The 17,835-nt window shown below is 45.5% G+C and overlaps 1 protein-coding gene across 3 annotated transcripts in view; it reads left to right on the plus strand.

Moving 5' to 3' along the window:
- Positions 1 to 17,835, plus strand: part of PERCC1 (proline and glutamate rich with coiled coil 1) — a 36,400-nt gene that overhangs the window by 4,454 nt on the left and 14,111 nt on the right. Inside the window, exon 3 of one of the 3 annotated variants that reach the window (XR_014785583.1) lies at positions 1,436 to 2,575. The exons of 1 other annotated variant lie outside the window; for it this stretch is intronic. The gene's annotated coding sequence lies outside the window, so the exon portion shown is untranslated. Of the gene's footprint in view, positions 1 to 1,435; positions 2,576 to 17,835 lie in introns of those variants that run through there. One more of the 3 variants, XR_014785584.1, reaches the window with a different exon arrangement.

Below are 17,835 nucleotides of genomic sequence, written 5' to 3' on the forward strand. Positions count from 1 at the left end.
TGAGATGGCTAGATAGCATCACCGATGCAATGAATATGAACCTGAGCACACTCCGGGAGAGTGCGCAGGACAGGAAGGCCTGGCATGCTATGGTCCATGGGGTCACGAAGAATCGGACACGACTGAATGACTGAACAACAACAACAACAAAAGTGCTAGATACATTATTCATTAACACTGTTGCATCTCTGTGGAATTTGTGCTGACCTGAAGTAATTCTAGATTTAAACCAGCTCAGCCAGGTTTGTTCCCCTGAGCTTAGAGCCGCCAACATTTTCACAGCCAAAAAAAATGCTTGCACGTTGCTGAAGGCTGTTTTATCTGCTGTATTAAATTTACTCTTCAATAGCCTGTCCAGCCCTGAGAGGTTAAAGGTACTGCTAGAAAAACATAATTGTCTTACATCTTGCTTTCATATGTTCAAAATTAGTCCCACTAGTGTGTAAGATGGCAGATGGTGTATCTGCATATTCACACGTGTGTGTTTACATGGATGTGCATAAGAGGTATGATACATCCAGCCTCCGTTGAAAGAGTTAACTTCTAGGGTGCTTGGAGATGAGATTTTTATCCTGCCATCGCCCTGCCTCATTCACAGAATTTTACAGGGGATTCAGACATCGCTGTCTTCCAATCGTATCCCTCCCATGTTTTCCCACTGCTTTTTCCACGGAAAAAGACAGAATACCTGCACAATGCCTTCTTAGTGGTGGCATAGGACCCCTCCATCTGGAAGCACCCCTAGAGACTGTGGAGATGGTGTTGAGGCAAAAACAAAACAAAAACATGGAGCAAAAGAGGAGCAGGTTCCAGAAAATACTGGACAGTCATCCCTGGTAAATAGAGACATTGGGGAACTATGTGAATGAGCCTTCCCATAAAATCCTACCCATGAAAAGGGATATCCATATTTATGGGAGAGACCACAAAGGACTGCAGCATGGCTCTAATAATGGAGAGGGGTAAAATCCTAGCTACAACATGGTCCTGGGACTTGTAATAGTCTTCATGGAGTTGAAAAAGGCATGGTTAAGACAAGAGACACTTGATTTTCAGTGCTGTGTGGAAGGCAGCAACGAAACTAAAAGCAACTATCCAATCATCATTGGCAGAAGTTATCAATGTGAAATTGCAGAAGTACAATTAGTCAGGAAATTTAACTCTATTTCACGTGGTTTGTTAATTGGCTCACCATTATTATTATTATTATTTCATTTCTATACTCCCTAATAGCCAGAGCTGTCTTTGGGCATCTCTACACCAGTCTAAAACCCTGCATGTAAAATGGGGCTTTTCTGCGTCTGTTTTAAATGCAGGATCACAACAGCTCTCTTTTTCACGTGCTTCCTTTCCCTCTCCTTCTCCCCGTATCCGAGTCTTCCATTATCTTTCATTGATCTCACTCCTCTTCTTGCCGCTTTTACTCTTTTCACAGAGGAAACTGAAGCAGAACACAACGGGGTAATTGGATAGCTCATTATCTGCGATCTATTTAAAAACGGAACAAAGGGCATTTAATGGAGGGCCTTCGAGGTTCACGGCATCATGTAAAGAGCCCACAAACTTCCTTGAATGAGCAATCTCAGTTGCAGAATAAAAGCTCTGTGTGAAGAAAGCCTTTGCAATGATGTCTGTGTTATCACCCAGTGGGGTTTTGTGAATGGCAGCTGTTAAGGTAATCATCACTGTTTGAACTGTCTGGGTTTCTATTCTGCTTTCCAGGACAGGGGAAATGGCTGCCGGCACACATGTTTGCTAGGAATCATGGGACGTGGTGGGAATATTCAGGAAGGGGAGCTAATGTGTTCCTGTGTGCAAGCCATTGAATCGGTGGTGGAATCTCATAGCACAGGTGACAGTAACCCAGGGATGTGCAGCTCTGATTCTAGACAGCAGAGGGCGTTAAGGCACAGAATCCATTCCGAGCATGTTGGCCTCTTTCCGCAAAAAGAAGGCTTATTTTAAATCTATTTATTAATTTATGAGTTGCCTTTCAGCCCAAATAGGGCCCCCAAGATGACTTTCAATTAAAACTTTAAATGGTTTTAAAAGCTTGAACATTTTTAAAAGCTTTAAAAACAATTTGAAAACATTAAAAGGAATCGTATGGCCCCCAGTGGAGGCTGCTGGCTTCGATGCTAGCGGGGCAGTGAATCTGCCCCGGGTTTCAGTCAGAACCAGACAGAACTCTGAAGGAGCTCTCCAAGGGTGCTTCACACCTTCTCTTGGATTCACATCGGAGCCACCAACCTCCACTGATGGCACCTTAAAGACTAACAAGTTTATTGTGGCATTAGCTTTCATGAACTGTTTACAATCCACTAAATCAGATGAATTGTTATTCCCAGTTGACATCTATCTCTATCTCCTCTGAAATCTTGTTGAACTCTGATGGCTTTGAGGTTAGTAACAGAGGATCCTGGAAACTGAAGTTCTCCCACTGATTTCTCTATATTTATTTAATTGTAGCCAGCCTTTCTGCCAACAAATGGCTCTCAAGGCAGCCAACAATAAAATCCAGATTAAAAACAAAATCTTAATTAAAGCACAACATAAAAACAAAGGCATTAAAGTCAAAATTAAAAATACAACCCTAAAAAGAAATAAAGCGCACCAACCAATTAAAAACCTCTTCAACAACAGACCAGTTTACATGCCAAAGGCCTGCCTGAATAAAAACATTTTTTGCCTGCTGGCCAACCTAACTTCCAGGGTTCCAGGGCCTGGGAGCAGCCACTGAGAAGGCCCTGCCTCGTGTCTTCTCTGACCGTGCTTCTAATAGTGGCGGTACCAACAGAAGGGCCTCCCACAGAGATTTTAAAACCCAGGCAAGCCCGTATGGGAGAAGGTGGTTTTTCAGGTAGCCGAGTCCCAAGGAGTAGGTTGCCACTTTTAATACTGGATTTATGGCCACTGATTGTCTTACATTGAGAATGAAGTGTTTGTCTTATGAAGTCACCAAGAGGGCATTGTTGACATCATGATGGAGGACAAGTAGGTGAATGACCCCCTGATATTAAGACTAGCATTATCAGATCCTATAACTGCATTGTTGTCTTAGCAGAGTCAGCTTATTGGAGAGTTTTGGATACTTCCAGACTTAGTCCATGTGCCAGAAGGGTTGGTCATTACCATCTGGAGCAAATAAACGAGGTAGCTTCCTTTTTTTGATAGCCTATAACCCTAGTAAAACTATTTGCCACGATGGCCATCTGTAATGAGTAGCTTTCACTGAAAAAACACTTTAATTGCGTAAAACAATTAGCTGAAAGTACATAAATCCTTCAAGGACCTGAAACAAAAGCAGTTGTAGAGATGGCAGATAAAAGGAAGGACTTCTTCACACAGCGCATAGTCAAACTATGGAATTCACTTCTACAAGATGCAGTGATGGCCACCCATTTGGAAGGCTTTACAAGGGGACTGAAGAAATTCCAGGAGGAGGAGAAGGCTATCACTGGCTACTAGTCCTGATGGCTCTATGCTACCTCCAGTATGAGAGGCAGTATGCCTATGTACAGCAGTTGCTGGGGAACATGGGCGGGAGAGTGCTGTTGCCCTCGTGTCCTGCCTGTGGGTTTCCCATGGGCAGCTGGTTGGCCACTGTGTGGATTCTTGGTCTGATCCAGCAGGGCTGTCATGATGTTCTTAGCTCACGTGGTGTGCTCTGGGTAGTAACTGGAAGTTAGATGAACAATCCAGCTTCTATACTGCATAGCCACATAGGTACCCATGGCAGTGATGTTACAAGCAGTCGCAAACTCTGAAAACAGCTGAGAATTAAAACGACTGGGCCCTTTGGGGAAAGAGCTGTAGCTCAGTAGTAGTAGAGTACCAAATGCTTGCATGTAGAAGGTCCCGGGTTTTATTTATTTTATTTATGATTGCATTTATATCCCGCCTTTTTTCCTCTTGCAAGGAACCCAAAGCGGCGTACATTATCCTCCTCCTCTCCATTTTATTCTCACAACAACAACCCTGTGAGGTAGGTTGGGCTGAGAGTGTGTGACTGGCCCAAAGTCACCCAGTGAGCTTCCATGGCCGAGTGGAGACTAGAACCCGGATCTCCCGACTCCCAGCCCAACACTCTTGCCAATACACCACACTGGTTCACTCCCCAACATCTCAAGTTAGGGCTGGGGAAGACTCCTGCCTGAAACTCTATTGACACCTGTTTGGTGTAAACCGGAAAGTAACAGTTTGATGGTTTTGAGTGTAGCCAGAGAAAGAAAACTGAGTTCTGGCAGCTGGCTGGCAAAGAGGAGCCATAGGCCAGCGGTTGGGGAAGGCCTTAGCTGATGCCTGGAATTGAACAGGTCTATCGATACAATCACCACAGAATGTCCACAGTCGTCAGGAATGAGTCTGAGCATGTGGAGCTAGTTAGCAGCTCAGACTCAGAATGGGAACAGCCAGAACCAGGGGAGGCTCGCTCCCTGGTGAGCTCAGGTATGGCAAGGCCTTCTTCTCAAGACCTTGGCACACAGCTGGCTTGGCCTGGAGCCCCCCCCCCTTTCCCCCTCCATGAGAACCCAGGTCTTGGGGGAGGAGGAGAGTGAAGGGCGCGACTTGAGGGATGCTAGGGTCCATCGCAGAACGAAGCGGGAAAAGTTGGAGGCGGAGCTCAGACGCTCCTCAGATTGGCTATGCGTGATAGCCTACATAGGAGGGAGCCACTGTAAGGGAGGGGAATCCCCCCTAAGCTAGTCTGGCCGGGAAGTTCTTGTTCAAACTGCCGGCAACTTCTCTAACTTGCACTTCTGCTCCTCTATTGGTATTGGTAATTGTGTGGAGTAGCTGGTCCCTTTGTAGCCTGAGAATTTCCTAGAATTTGCATTTGTAAGGAACCCGGTTGTAATGAGCCAGAAGCCTGGTATCTTGGAGTGTGTTGATTGTGAAGGGGAGGACGAAGGAACGTGACAACAGCCAAGCCATAGAGTCAGTTCTGCTCCTTGATGTTCTGCGGAGCGGAGGGTGGCGAAATAGCAAAAGCAGTGACAGGAGGGCAGAAAACTTGAGACAAGTATGATGGAACACAAATTAGAGCCTGATGGTGGCAAAGAAAGCGTGCTTTTCTGCCTCCACTGCATTTGCACAGTGCTGGCCAGCGGCGCTCTTTTGCATAGCTAGGGGCCTGCTTGGAACAAGGTCAATCTGCGGAGCCCTCAGAGGCACGTTGTTGTGACCCAGGGTGCTTCCAAGCGGAGGGCTCCTAGCGAGACGGTGTTGTCAGCAATTACGTCTTTTTCTCCTTAATGGATTTTCTATGGTAAGAAAAATGTCAGAAGAAGTGGTGGGAAAACATGGGAGGGTTATGAGTGAAAGGCGACAACATCAGGATCCTCTGTAAAAGTCTGTGAATGAGGCAGATGGATGGTATGATAAAAACCACATCTGGAACCACTCCAATTTGCAATGTAGGTTTTAATCTGGTAGGTGCTGTTGCTTTCTTTCCTTCTTTCTTGTGGGTTGCATCCAAGGTTAGCCCTACTTAGAGTAGACCCATTGAAATGAATGGGGCTTAAGTTAGACTAACATTGGATACAACTCATTGGATACAACTCATTGGATACAACCCGATGTGTTTTAATTGGTGGGTTTCCTTTAAATTGATGTGTTCTTATGTTTTGATTATAATATTGTATTTTATTCCTTGGATCCACATTTAGTCATATTTCGAGTAGATCTATTCAAACTGGTGGGACTTCAGTTAGTCTGAAGACAGGTTGCTTGGAGAGCTGAGACCTACCACTTGTTTCTTGGATTCTTATCCTTCCTGGCAAATAAACTCTGCCAGGACAAGGCTTAAGATATGGATTTCAGAGGTCATATATACCTGGCTTTGTTAAGGAACGGTACAGGTCCTGCCCCCATATGGAGGTAGTGGTAAAACTGCAATTGAAGGAGTTCAGATCAGTTGGCTTTGGAAAATTATCAGCTTGGGTGGTATAGAAATGTAATTGATTGATTGATTGATTGATTGAGAGAAAGAAAGAAAGAAAGAAAGAAAGAAAATGTTGCCATTCTTCAACAAAATTTCAATCTTGCCTTTCAGGGTATTCACCCTCCCAAAGTGGCTTACAAACCTGTTGGTAAAACAAGAATGTAATAAAAGTACAATTTATTAAAACAATAAGAAACAAAACAACAGCATGCAGGGAGCAATCCTATGGCCGCTAGACAGTGGCTAGATGGTCATAAGATATGTTGTTTTCCAGGAACCAACCTCCCCCCACTTCTGCACTGCCTGGGAGGCAGCACAGAACAGCCCTGTCCTCCGCGCTTGTGAGAGGAGCGCGGAGTGGCTGAAAAGGGGCATGGCTGGGGGCGTTCCAGGGTGGGGAGGGCAGAACTGCCTGTACCGCACATCCTATGTCTCATACAGCAGTCTCCTTCCCCACTCCATCCTTCTGCGGCTAGACTAGCTGAAAAAGCAGGGCAGGAGAAGTGCGGAGGGAACAATCCCCTCTGTGCTTGTCCTGCCCTGCTTTGGATAGGTGGTCGCCTCCGAGTTTGGAGGCAGCCACCTATCTGGATAGGATTGCTCCCTAAGTAACATTAAAATAGCAGTGGCAAATACAACCATGATTGAAACACAGTGAATAAAATCACCCCAAAGCATTCTGGAGTTAGTTTAGGGCTCTTCTAAAAGGCAGCAAAGAGGGGGCTCTGCGTTTCTCCCTAATTGTTCCACAGATAGGGGGCCACCACAGAAAAGGCCATGTCCCTTGCACTCACCAGTATACTAGCTCTCACCAATACATCACCTTGGGCAATTGCTCCAAAAGGTGGTTTATAAATCTATAAATAAATGAGACAGGCTGGAGTACCAAGTATACACTGCTTTAGAGGCTCACATAGTCTGCTGAGTGTGTCTGCTCTCCCCTGCACGTCTTGTATATTTGTAAATGAATCGATATTATAAAAAATTTAGTCTCCAGAGTAAAAGGATGCCCTTGAGATGCCCTACCCTTGGGGGAACGGGGAGGGGGGGGGAAGTCAGATATTTTCTCCAAGCAAACTGCACCTTGACCAAGGTGCCTGATCCTCTGTTACCCATCCCAGAGCCTGATGCACTCACTCCTCACGTTTACAATCCCGGTGAATACGGGCATGTAGAGCATTAAAACCTAACGCTCCTTCTGATGGATGGAGGCAAGCGGAGTGCTTGTGGGGTTAATGGCTGGTGTAACACGATTGCAGCTCGTTTGGAGTGCTGACATATTGGAGCTATTGATTTTTCCTGCATGGAGACCAAGAAGAGGGCCCAGAATCCTGCTGTAGGGACGGAGCAGCAGCCCCTCGCCCAGCGGCACCCTTGCTGCTGCCTCCAAGTCAATGGGATGATAAGGCAGAAGCTGCCTTGGCAGGAGGACGAGCGGCGCGTCTATTTTATGAGAAAACTCTAGCCAGGAGAAGAGGCCACCCGACAGAAGCATATGCCTGGACATATGCTCTGCCGCCCCGTAGAGAGCTGTCGAAACTCTATTAGTTTGTGGAACTGTGACATGCAGCTGCTTAACCAAACAGCCGGGGCAAGGAGAAGGTTGCAAGATTGCCACCAACTCGCCCGCCTCAAGGTGCTTCTCTCCCAGAGCTGCGCTGGGGTTCAGGGGTGACTGAGCCCAGCTGGCAGCAGAGGCAGCTGCCTGGGGCGGCACCCTTTGGGGAGCACCATGCTAATCAGGAAAGCCCTCTGAAGGAACTCAGTCCCTCGCCTGAGATCCTTGGGATAACAGGGCCTGAGAAGTGGGGGAAATTGGGTCCCCATACGAACCAGCAGAGCAGGGCGTCCATTGCGGCTCCTTTCCCCTGCTTCATACAAGCCAGTGGAGCAGGGGGTCTGTTGTAGCTCCTTTGCCTTGCTCCATACAAGCTGGTGGACTAGAATCCACTTCATTATATTACGTTTATGCCAGAATGCATTTGTTAGTCGTTAAGGCACCATAAGAATCTTGCTTGTGTTTGCTGCAGTCAGACAAACAAGGCTAGCCCCTGTGGAAGTTGATACCTGCCAGGTAGGTTAGGCTGAGAGATCCTAGCTGTTGTCTGGACATAATGCTAAGGTACCTGAATGAGCTGCAGTGAACTCCAAACTTTGGTTAACACTATGGTCAGTTTCAAGATAAGCCAACTTTAAACAAGCCAGCTTCATAAACTAAGGTTTGAACTAACCATAGGTAGTGTTAACCACAGTTCATGGTTCAGATGAAACAGGAAGCCATGATTAACTAAAAGCAGAGGCAAACGCTTCTGAACTTTTCCTCTTTGCAGCACAAGAAGAAGGACTATGCCATGGCATCTAAATGCATCCTGCAGTGAGCTTCTTGATGGAGTGGGATTTGAACCTGGGCCTCCTCCCCAGTCCTGCTCTAACGCTCTGAACACTACACCACATTAGCTCTTAAATCATTTGCTTTTAATCTTTCATATTGTAAGCCACCTTGAAGATAATTTATTTTATTTATTAACGCCTATGTACCGCTTCATATAATGAAATCCCCAATCGGTTTACCTATAATGATATTGAAATCACAGCTTAAAGGGCATTATTAAAAAGCGGAGCTTAAAATACACTATTAAAAACAATTTCAGCTACAGCAACAATAAAAGCAATACAAAAACAATAAAATGGAGCAGCATCATGATTAATTATGAGTTATTACAAGCCCGAGAAAGTCTGCTTGAAGAAGTGAATGTTCAGGAGGCGTTTAAAAGATGCCACATTTTCTGCCTCCTGAACTGTGTGGGGAAGGGTGTTCCAGAGGGTGAGTGCCACTACTGAGAAGGCCCCCTTCTGAAATGTTATGTGGTGACCAGTGGAAGCTGGAGGCTCTGATGTCAGCGAGGTAGTAAATCTGCTCTGGGTTTCAGTCAGAACCAATCAGAATTCTAAAGGAGCCTACAAAGCACCTTGGATAGCTCCTTTAGAGTTCTGACTGGTTCTGACTGAAACCCAGAGCGGATTCACTGTCTCACTGACATTGGAGCTTCCAGCCTCCACTGGTGGTAACATTCTGTTGATCAGAGAATGACCAACAAGGCCTCCTCTGAAGTTCTTAAAGGTCATCCAGATCTCTCTCTCTCCCTCTCTCTCTCTCTCCCTCCCTCTTTCTCTCTCTATGCAGGCGATTTGCTATATATGATGGAAACTTGGGTAAATATATTTTAGAACTAGGGATGTATGGATTTTGTGTTATCCATTCCATCTGTGTTTTGTGGCTTGTCAGACGTCTTTCATTCCATTGTCCGCTCATTGACAGAATCAGATTTTTTTTCCTCTTCAGAAAAGTACACAGAAAAGGCTGCCGCAATTTAAATAACTTTTGCTGGCATTTGTTGTATTTTTCAGAGCTCAACGTACTATAAATGAGCAGAGCGCACGCAAAAAAGAGTGCTACACAGAGGAGGCTGAAAAGGGATCAGGGATGTACAAAACTTTTTTGTTTTTAAGAATGGCCTATATATTAGCATATTTTCCAGTGACTTTCATACTTTTGCAGGACTAAATTTGTCTACAATTCCAGAAAGTTAAAAACAACAACAACAGCCTGCAAATCAGCAGAACCCACGCAACTTGGGCAAAGTCATTTGAATCTGTTGCGGATTTCTCCGACATCCCTATTTAAAAGACAGAAACGAACAAATCCTGGTTCAGAATTGTTATTCTGTGAGGGGCAAGCAATATCTAATTGAGAATCCTTCGCATTTTTACTAAACTAGAATTCCCAGGATTTGGGGGGGGCGGGGGGGACCATGACAGTTGAACTGGTATACAACTGATATAAATGTGTAGTGTAGATCAGATGTAGGCAGACTTCAGGTTTGTTGGATCTACTTTGTTTTCTTTTTACTAGCAAGCCAAGATCCACCAACCAGTGTAAAAGACCTACCCCCGGGGTGCTTCCAGATGAGGCTTTTATTGCGCAATCACAGTAGTTAATAGGAGGAGCAATCCTATGGCCACTAGTCAGCGGCTAGACGGCCACAGGATATGTGGTTTTCCAGGAACCGACCTCGGAGCCCGCACTCCGAGGTTGGCTCCCAGAGAACCGACCTTCCTCTCCTTCTGTGCTGTCTCACAGGCAGCACGGAACGGCCCTGTGCTCCACGCTTGGATGAGGAGCGCAGAAGAGCCAAAAAGGGGTGTTCCGGGGCGGGGAAGGCGGAAATGCCAGAAAGACACATCCTATGTGTCATCCGGCAGCCTCCTCCCCCACTCGGCCTTGCTGCGGCTAGACAGCCGAAATCAGCTGTCTAGCCGCAAATGCAGGGCAGGAGAAGCGCTGAGGGAACGATCCCTCTGTGCTTCTCCTGCTCTGCATTGGATAGGCGGTCGCCTCCAAGTTTGGAGGCGGCTGCCTATCCCCATAGGATTGCACCTTAACAGAATTTTACAGGGGGTCCTTGTGACTCCATTTTCAATTTGTAGTCCTCCCATGTTTTCCTACCATTTCTTCCATCTTTCTTCCATCTTTTTAACTTACGAGGACAAAGTCTGTTAAGGAAGAAAAGACAGAATAGCTGCACAATGCCTTTTGACTGTTAGCGATGGGAGTCCTCCGTCTGGAAGCATCCTTTGCATTAAAGAACAGGATGCTTCTGAGCACATTCTGAGCTTAGGAATTTGTTTTCAGTACCAGAACTGAGCTTACACAAATTCTGCTCCTGGTTACCCCTGGTTTCTTTATTTTGAGAGCTTAATTAGGTGGAAAAAGTCACTTTGCTATTGTTAAACAAGTGGGAGTCAGAACGAAACCTTACTGATCTACTGTAAATCACCAAGAGACTGGCCAGTAGATCATGATCTACTTTCTGCCCACCTTGGGTGTAGGTATGTTCTTCACTTTTGTGCTGTTCCCTCTGAGACAGAAGAGCTAAAACAAAAAGGAGCAGGAATGCAGACTAAGAAGCTTTTCTACACGAGAGTGTTCATTGGCTATTAATCAGCTATATCTACTTTCGATTTTATTGCTGAATTAAGATCCATGTCCTACATGAAGAGCATTTCCTTTCCTACTTTTCTGCTATATAACCTCTAGGTGGCACTGTGGTATAGTGGAATAGTGCAAACACACAAGTAGAAACAGTGCTTTCTTTTGCTTTCACAATTAAATGCTCCCTGCTCTAAAAAAAACCCTCCTTAGACACAGAAGCGAAACTGTAGGGTCACGACATCCTGTAAAGAAGCTGTTAACAACTGTGACTAGGGAATAAGGAGTGCACAATAAATGCCTTGTGTAGAAAAGCCCTAAAGGTGCAATCCTATGCATATTTAGACAGAAAACATTTCTACAACTCCCAGCATCCCCCAGCCAGCAATGTGCATGCTTTCAATTGTGAAGTACACAGCTACCATTCTCTTCCCCCACACCCCAAAACTGCCATTCCATGCTTTACAATTGCTTCTACATTCCTTAAATGTTAAAACAACGAGAACAACAGCAGCACAACTGTTTGCCTGATTAAAAACATATATTCTGAATATGTGCAGTTTTGTATCTTAAACTCACCCATGGCACCATCATGGCTGCAGGGATGAAATACAATTTGCTCCTGCTGCCCTCCTCACTTACCACTCTCTGGGTGGTCATGTGGGGCCCTCCTGGGCTGCTGGACCCTAGACTTTTGCTCCAAGGTCCAAGCCTCACAGCACCACTGACTTAACACATCGCCAAAAGGGAGGAAATGCATCACTGAAAGAGAGGTCACCGGTTTGCACAAAATTTCCCTATATGTATCTATATGTATAGATGCACATTTAGAAATAATGACCATCATTTAAATAGAAATGGATTACATCTCGCTATAGTGGGGGAGACTGTGACCAGCTGACCTGTGCGCTTGCTCCGGTGCTGTTGATGGTTCTTTATCTTTAAACTGGACTGGGAGTGGACCATCCTTCAAACAGATCAGAGGTGGTCGGGGATGCTGGGAGTTGTAATCCAACCACATCCAAAGGGTCAGAGGTAAAATCCAACCTAAGTCCTACTTAGAGTAGACACACTGAAATGAGTAGGGCTTAAGTTAGTCATTTCAATGGGTCTACTCTAAGCAGGACTTAGGTTGGATTTACCATTGATTTGCCAACCCTGAAATACAGGATGCCTTTGAATAGATGACTATCCTCTGTTAAATATGGCACATGGTCACCCTAGCAAGATGCTCTCACTGGTCCTGCCTCCCGAGTGCGCCTTCTTCCTCTTTCTTGCCACTATTGCCACTGGGCCTTTATTGGCCTCTCTTTCTGGACCCGATAGGCACTGTAACATATGCCTGTTACATTAATGTAGAAGGTAAGATAGGATGAATAGTGTGTTAGAGAGAGAGTGAAAGGCCTTGTGTGTGTGTGTGTGAGGATTCTGGGGTTATAAAAGGAATGAACGGACAGTTAGCAGTTAGAGAGGGCCTTAGGGATTGAGGGAGTTTGGGGAACAGGATTTAGAAGGGGTAGAGTAGGCAGGGAGGTTAAGACCATGGATAGATTGATTAATCATAGAATAGAATAATAGAATAGTGGGGTTGGAAGGGGCCTCTAAGACCATTGAGTCCAACCCCCTGCTCAGTGCAGGAATCAAAGTCAGAGCATCCCTGACAAATGGCTGTCCAGCCTTGTCTTGAAGGCCTCCAGTGTGGGAGAGCCCACCACCTCCCCAGGTAATTGGTTCCATTGTCGTATTGCTCTTACAGTCAGGAAGTTTTTCCTGATGTTCAGCCGGAATCTGGCTTCCTGTCACTTGAGCCCCTGATTCCGTGTCCTGCACTCTGGGATGATCAAGAAGAGATCCTGGCCTTCTTCTCTGTGACAACCTTTCAAGTACTTGAAGAGCGCTATCATATCTCCCCTCAGTCTTAACTTCTCAAGGCTAAACATGCCCAGTTCTTTCAGTCTCTCTTCATAGACTCTTTAATGAGCTTCCGTCGTGCATTAAAAACGTTGTTGTTCAGGCAGGCATTTGGGGTGGGTTAGGGTATTTAAAAAAAATTTTATGGTAGAATTTTATTGTTTTAAATTGTTTTATGGTATGTTGTACATCGCCCAGAGTGGCTGGGTGACCAGCCAGATGGGCGATTAATAAATTTAATAATTAAATAAATAAATAAATAAATAGGGCTTTGTTTCCAGTCCTCTGATCATCTTTGTTGCCCTCCTCTGAACCCTCTCCAGTTTGCCTGCATCCTTCTTAAAGTGTGATGCCCAGAACTGGACACAGTACTCCAGATGAGGCCTAACCAGTGCTGAGTAGAGGGGAACTAGTACTTCCCGGGATGTGGAAGCTATGCTTCTATTAATGCAGCCCAAAATAGCATTTGCCTTTTTTGCAGCCACATCACATTGTTGGCTCATATTCAGCTTGTGATCGACAACAATTCCAAGATCCTTCTCGCTTGTAGTGTGGTTGAGCCACGTATCCCCCATCTTGTAGCTGTGCATTTGGTTTCTTTTTCCTAGGTGCAAAACTTGGCATTGATCCCTATTAAATGTCATTCTGTTGTTTTCTGTCCAGCGTTCCAGTCTATCCAGATCACTTTCAATTTTATTTCTGTCTTCCAAAGTATTAGCTATCCCGCCCAATTTTGTGTCATCTGCAAATTTGATCAGCATTCCCTGCACCTCCTCCTCCAAGTCATTAATAAAAATGTTGAAGAGCACTGGGCCCAGGACTGAGCCCTGCGGTACCCCACTCGTTACCTCTCCCCAGTTTGAGAAGGTCCCATTGATAAGCACTCTTTGAGTCCGATTCTGTAGCCAACTGTGGATCCACCGGATCGTTGTTTCATCTAGCCCACTTTGAGCTAGTTTGCTCATCAGGATATCATGGGGCACTTTGTTGAAAGCTTTGCTGAAGTCGAGGTATATGATGTCTACAGCATTCCCACAGTCTACAAGGGAGGTTATTTGATCAAAAAATGAGATCAGATTTGTCTGGCAGGACTTGTTTTTGACAAATCCATGTTGGCTTCTATTAATCATGGCATTGTTGTGAAGGTGCTTCCAGATTGATTCCTTTATCATCTGCTCCAGAATTTTCCCAGGGATTGATGTCAGATTGATTGGTCTGTAGTTCCCAGGTTCCTCCTTTTTACCCTTTTTGAAGATAGGGACAACGTTAGCCCTCCTCCAGTCATCTGGCATTTCCCCCGTCCTCCATGATTTCTCAAGAGAATAGACAGCGGTTCTGAGAGTTCTTCTGCCAGTTCCTTTATTACTCTAGGATGCAGTTCATCTGGCCCTGGAGATTTGAACTCATTCAAAGTAATTAGGTGTTCCTTGACCATGTGCCTATTGATCTCAAGCTGCAATCCTGCCCCTTCAGCCTGAACTTCGCCTTTGCCAGGAGGGTCATAGACCCTCTTTTGGGAGAAGACTGAGCCAAAGTAGGAATTGAGCACCTCTGCCTTTTCTTTGTCATCTGTTATCATTTTGCCATCCTTATTTAATAGCTGAACCACCATTTCTTTCCTCTGCCTTTTACTATGCACGTAGCCGAAGAAAGCCTTTTTGTTGTTTTTAGCATCCCTTGCTAACCTCAGCTCATTCTCAGCTTATTCTCAGCTTTAGCCTTCCTGACGCCATCCCTGCAATTCTGTGCTATCTGCCTGTACTCTTCCTTTGTTACTTGGCCTTCTTTCCACTTCCTATATGTGTCCTTTTTTGTTTTCAGGTCATCCCTAAGCTTTTTGTGAAGCCACATTGGCTTTTTCTGTTGTCTTCCACCTTTTCTTCTTGTTGGAATTGTTTGTCATTGTGCCTTGGGCATTTCCTTTTTTAAAAGCTACCACCCATCTTGGACTCCTTTTCTCGTTAGCGTCGCTTGCCATGGGACCTTCCTGATCATTGTTCTGAGTTTATTAAAATCAGCTTTCCTAAAATCCAGGGTACGCGTTTGACTACACTCAGCTTTTGCTTCCCTTAGAACCAAGAACTCAAGTACAACATGGTTGCTTTCCCCCAGAGTTCCTGTAACTGTAAGGATAGCCGATCCTCTAGTTCCTTCCTCTACTTTCTGTAGGAGGAAGTTATCCGCCACACAAGTCAGGAATTTCCTGGAGGAGCCATGTTTTGCAGAATTTGTCTCCCAATAAATATCGGGGAAATTGAAGTCCCCCATTACTACTACATCATGCTTCCTTAAAACATTGGCTATTTGCTTTTCAAAAGTTTCATCCTTGTCTTCTCCTTGATTGGGTGGCCGGTAGTAGACTCCGACCACCAGGTTCCTTTTATTCTTTGCTCCATTTATTTCTACCTAGATGCTCTCGATGGGGCTACCAAGCTCCTCCTCCTGTATTTCTGTGCAGAGATATGTATTTTTCACATACAGTGCAACCCCACCTCCCTTTCTGTTCCTCCTGTTCTTTTTGAACAAGTTATATCCTTCAATTGCTGTATTCCAGTCATGAGAGGCATCCCACCAAGTCTCAGTTATACCTATCAGGTCATAATTTCCCTCTTGTATTAAGAGTTCAAGTTCGTTCTGTTTGTTTCCCATACTCTGGGCATTAGTATATAGACATCGAAGACCATGTGCTTCATAGTCTGGCTTTCTTCCTACATGTGTCTGAAGACTATTATTGGGCACTATCAGAGCTGTTCTCTCCGTTGCAGTGCATGCGCCTTAAAGTGTAAAATATTAATATATAACTCTTTTGTGTTTAACAAAACTTATTTGCTTGTTTTTAATACAAAATCCCATGTGTTGATTTGTCTTATTGCACTACCATTAGAAAAACATACTTCTTTGTTACTTCTCCTGTATTGGATAGAGGGAACCAATTAGGCATATTGGGTGTCTCTTTAACCCAGAGAGTAAAAGGGGCTGAAGCTGTGTGTGTCAGTGAGGACAACTGACCCAGTGGAGGCAGACATCCTGAGAGGGTTTTCTTCTCAGTTTCATCAGGTGGAGGAGGTTGAACCCAAGGCAGGAGCGTCACAGGCATCATGGCCCAGAAAGAGCAGAGAAGGTGCATGGAGATTACCACTCCTTCTCCTTGCTCCTCACACTGGTCACTCAGGTGACCAAGTAGCAAGGAAGAGGGGCCAGCAGGGCCAGGTGGCTCCAGGGACTGGCAGTGGGCCCGCTACTGGGGAGTGGGCCTTAGCAGCAGCCCGTCGATGCCAACCTCTAATACCGGTGGCGTACAAAGCCTACTCCTGTTTATGTAAGCTTTACCTGGTGTAAGCATTCCTTATATTATTTAGTTATGTATTTATTTAAAACATTTCTTGGCCACCTTTCAGGGCCAAAGCCCTCCCAAGTCGGCTTACAGCAATAAAATACATAAAATCAGTTAAAATATTAAAGACAGTAAAAACATAAAAGCAATAAAAACAATAAGAAAAGCCAGCAATAAAACCAGCAACGGCAACAACTTCTTATGACCCCCCCTCCCCAATCCGATACCCCAGTGTCTCAAAGCTACGTTTCATTCTCTCCACGTTCACCCTGAAAGGAGGCAGAAGCAGCAACCGTGACGTCAGGCGAGCATATTGAAGGGGCGATGACTGCCTTGGCTTATCAGTTGCTGCGCGGATCTGTCTGTGTATCTAAACATGTTTGTTGAGCCAGCAAATGGGCCAGATAGCCGCTATTGAGGCAGGAGGGCTGCCAGCACGAATGTTTGGAGAAGGCTAAGTGCTCCCATGTGGGGCTGGGTCGCACGTCACTTGTGCAGAGGGAGCCCAGGCACGAGGCTGTCGTCTCCGGGGTAGAGGGGAGAAAGAGCATCTTCTTCCTCCGGTCCATGCAGCAATGGAATCTCAAAGGAGCGGGTTTTAAAAATGCTGCGCTCCCATGGATCCTGCCATTCAGGTTCAAATTCTGGAGGGGTAACAACAACAACCGATACTTTAGCTCAGGGGTAGACAACCTGCTGCCCTCCAGATGTTGTGGAATACAACTCCCATCAGCCCCAGCCAGCATGGCCAATGATCAGGGTTTATGGGAGATGTAGTCTGAAATATCTGGAGATCATCGGGTTGTCTACCTTGGCTTTAGCATTTGTATAGCACTTTCAACAAGGGTTCAAAGCCATTCAAATTGGGAATGGGGAAAGACCGTAGCTCCATGGTAGAGGTTCAGTTCCTGGGCCCTTCGGCATGCAGCTGATCAGTACAGTTCTCTCTTTGCTTGAGTGGGGGGAGGCCGCTACCCACTCCCCACCTGGGCAGTGAAGGCCCGGCCACATGCAGTCCACGGGCTGCCCACTCCTGCCCGCATCACTAGCTGAGAATCCAGTGTGGTTAGGAGCAAAATTAGCCACGGATGTCCAGCAACTTTACTCACCAACTTTACAGGCCCTCCAGATCTGCTGCCATTAGATGGGTGAATAAGCCGACCTGATGAAAGGCAACTTTCTCTGTACCCTGAACCACAGCCCAATGAGCCTTTCTACATGAGGCATTTATTGTGCGCTTGTGATTCCTCACTTATGGTAGTTTGCAGGTCCTTTACACGATGTCGTCATCCTCCAGGGCCTTTCCTGCACTTTGCAACCATTGTAGCAGGTTTTTTCTAATGAAGAAAATCTGGTTTTATTTGTTTGTTTGTTTGTTTGTTTATTTATTTCATTTCTATACCGCCCAATAGCCGAAGCTTTCTGGCGCCATTATTTGTGAATGGCGGGATAAAGCCTAGCGTAATCACACAATTCTGCTATACCACAGCACCACCTAGTGCTTGTCTAATGGAACATAAGGAAAGGAAGACAAAACCCCCAGAAATAACCACAGGTAAAGGAGCCAACTTTAATCCTGCAAAGAATCTGGAAACAAGCCTTGGTAAAGTGGCGGTATAAAAGGGTCATTAACGTGGGGCTAATAAGGGAGGTCAG

Source organism: Heloderma suspectum, chromosome 12 (genome assembly GCF_057233095.1).
Source record: "Heloderma suspectum isolate Gila_16-S chromosome 12, 16-S_ref, whole genome shotgun sequence".
In the NCBI taxonomy this organism is placed as follows: Eukaryota; Metazoa; Chordata; class Lepidosauria; order Squamata; family Helodermatidae; genus Heloderma; species Heloderma suspectum.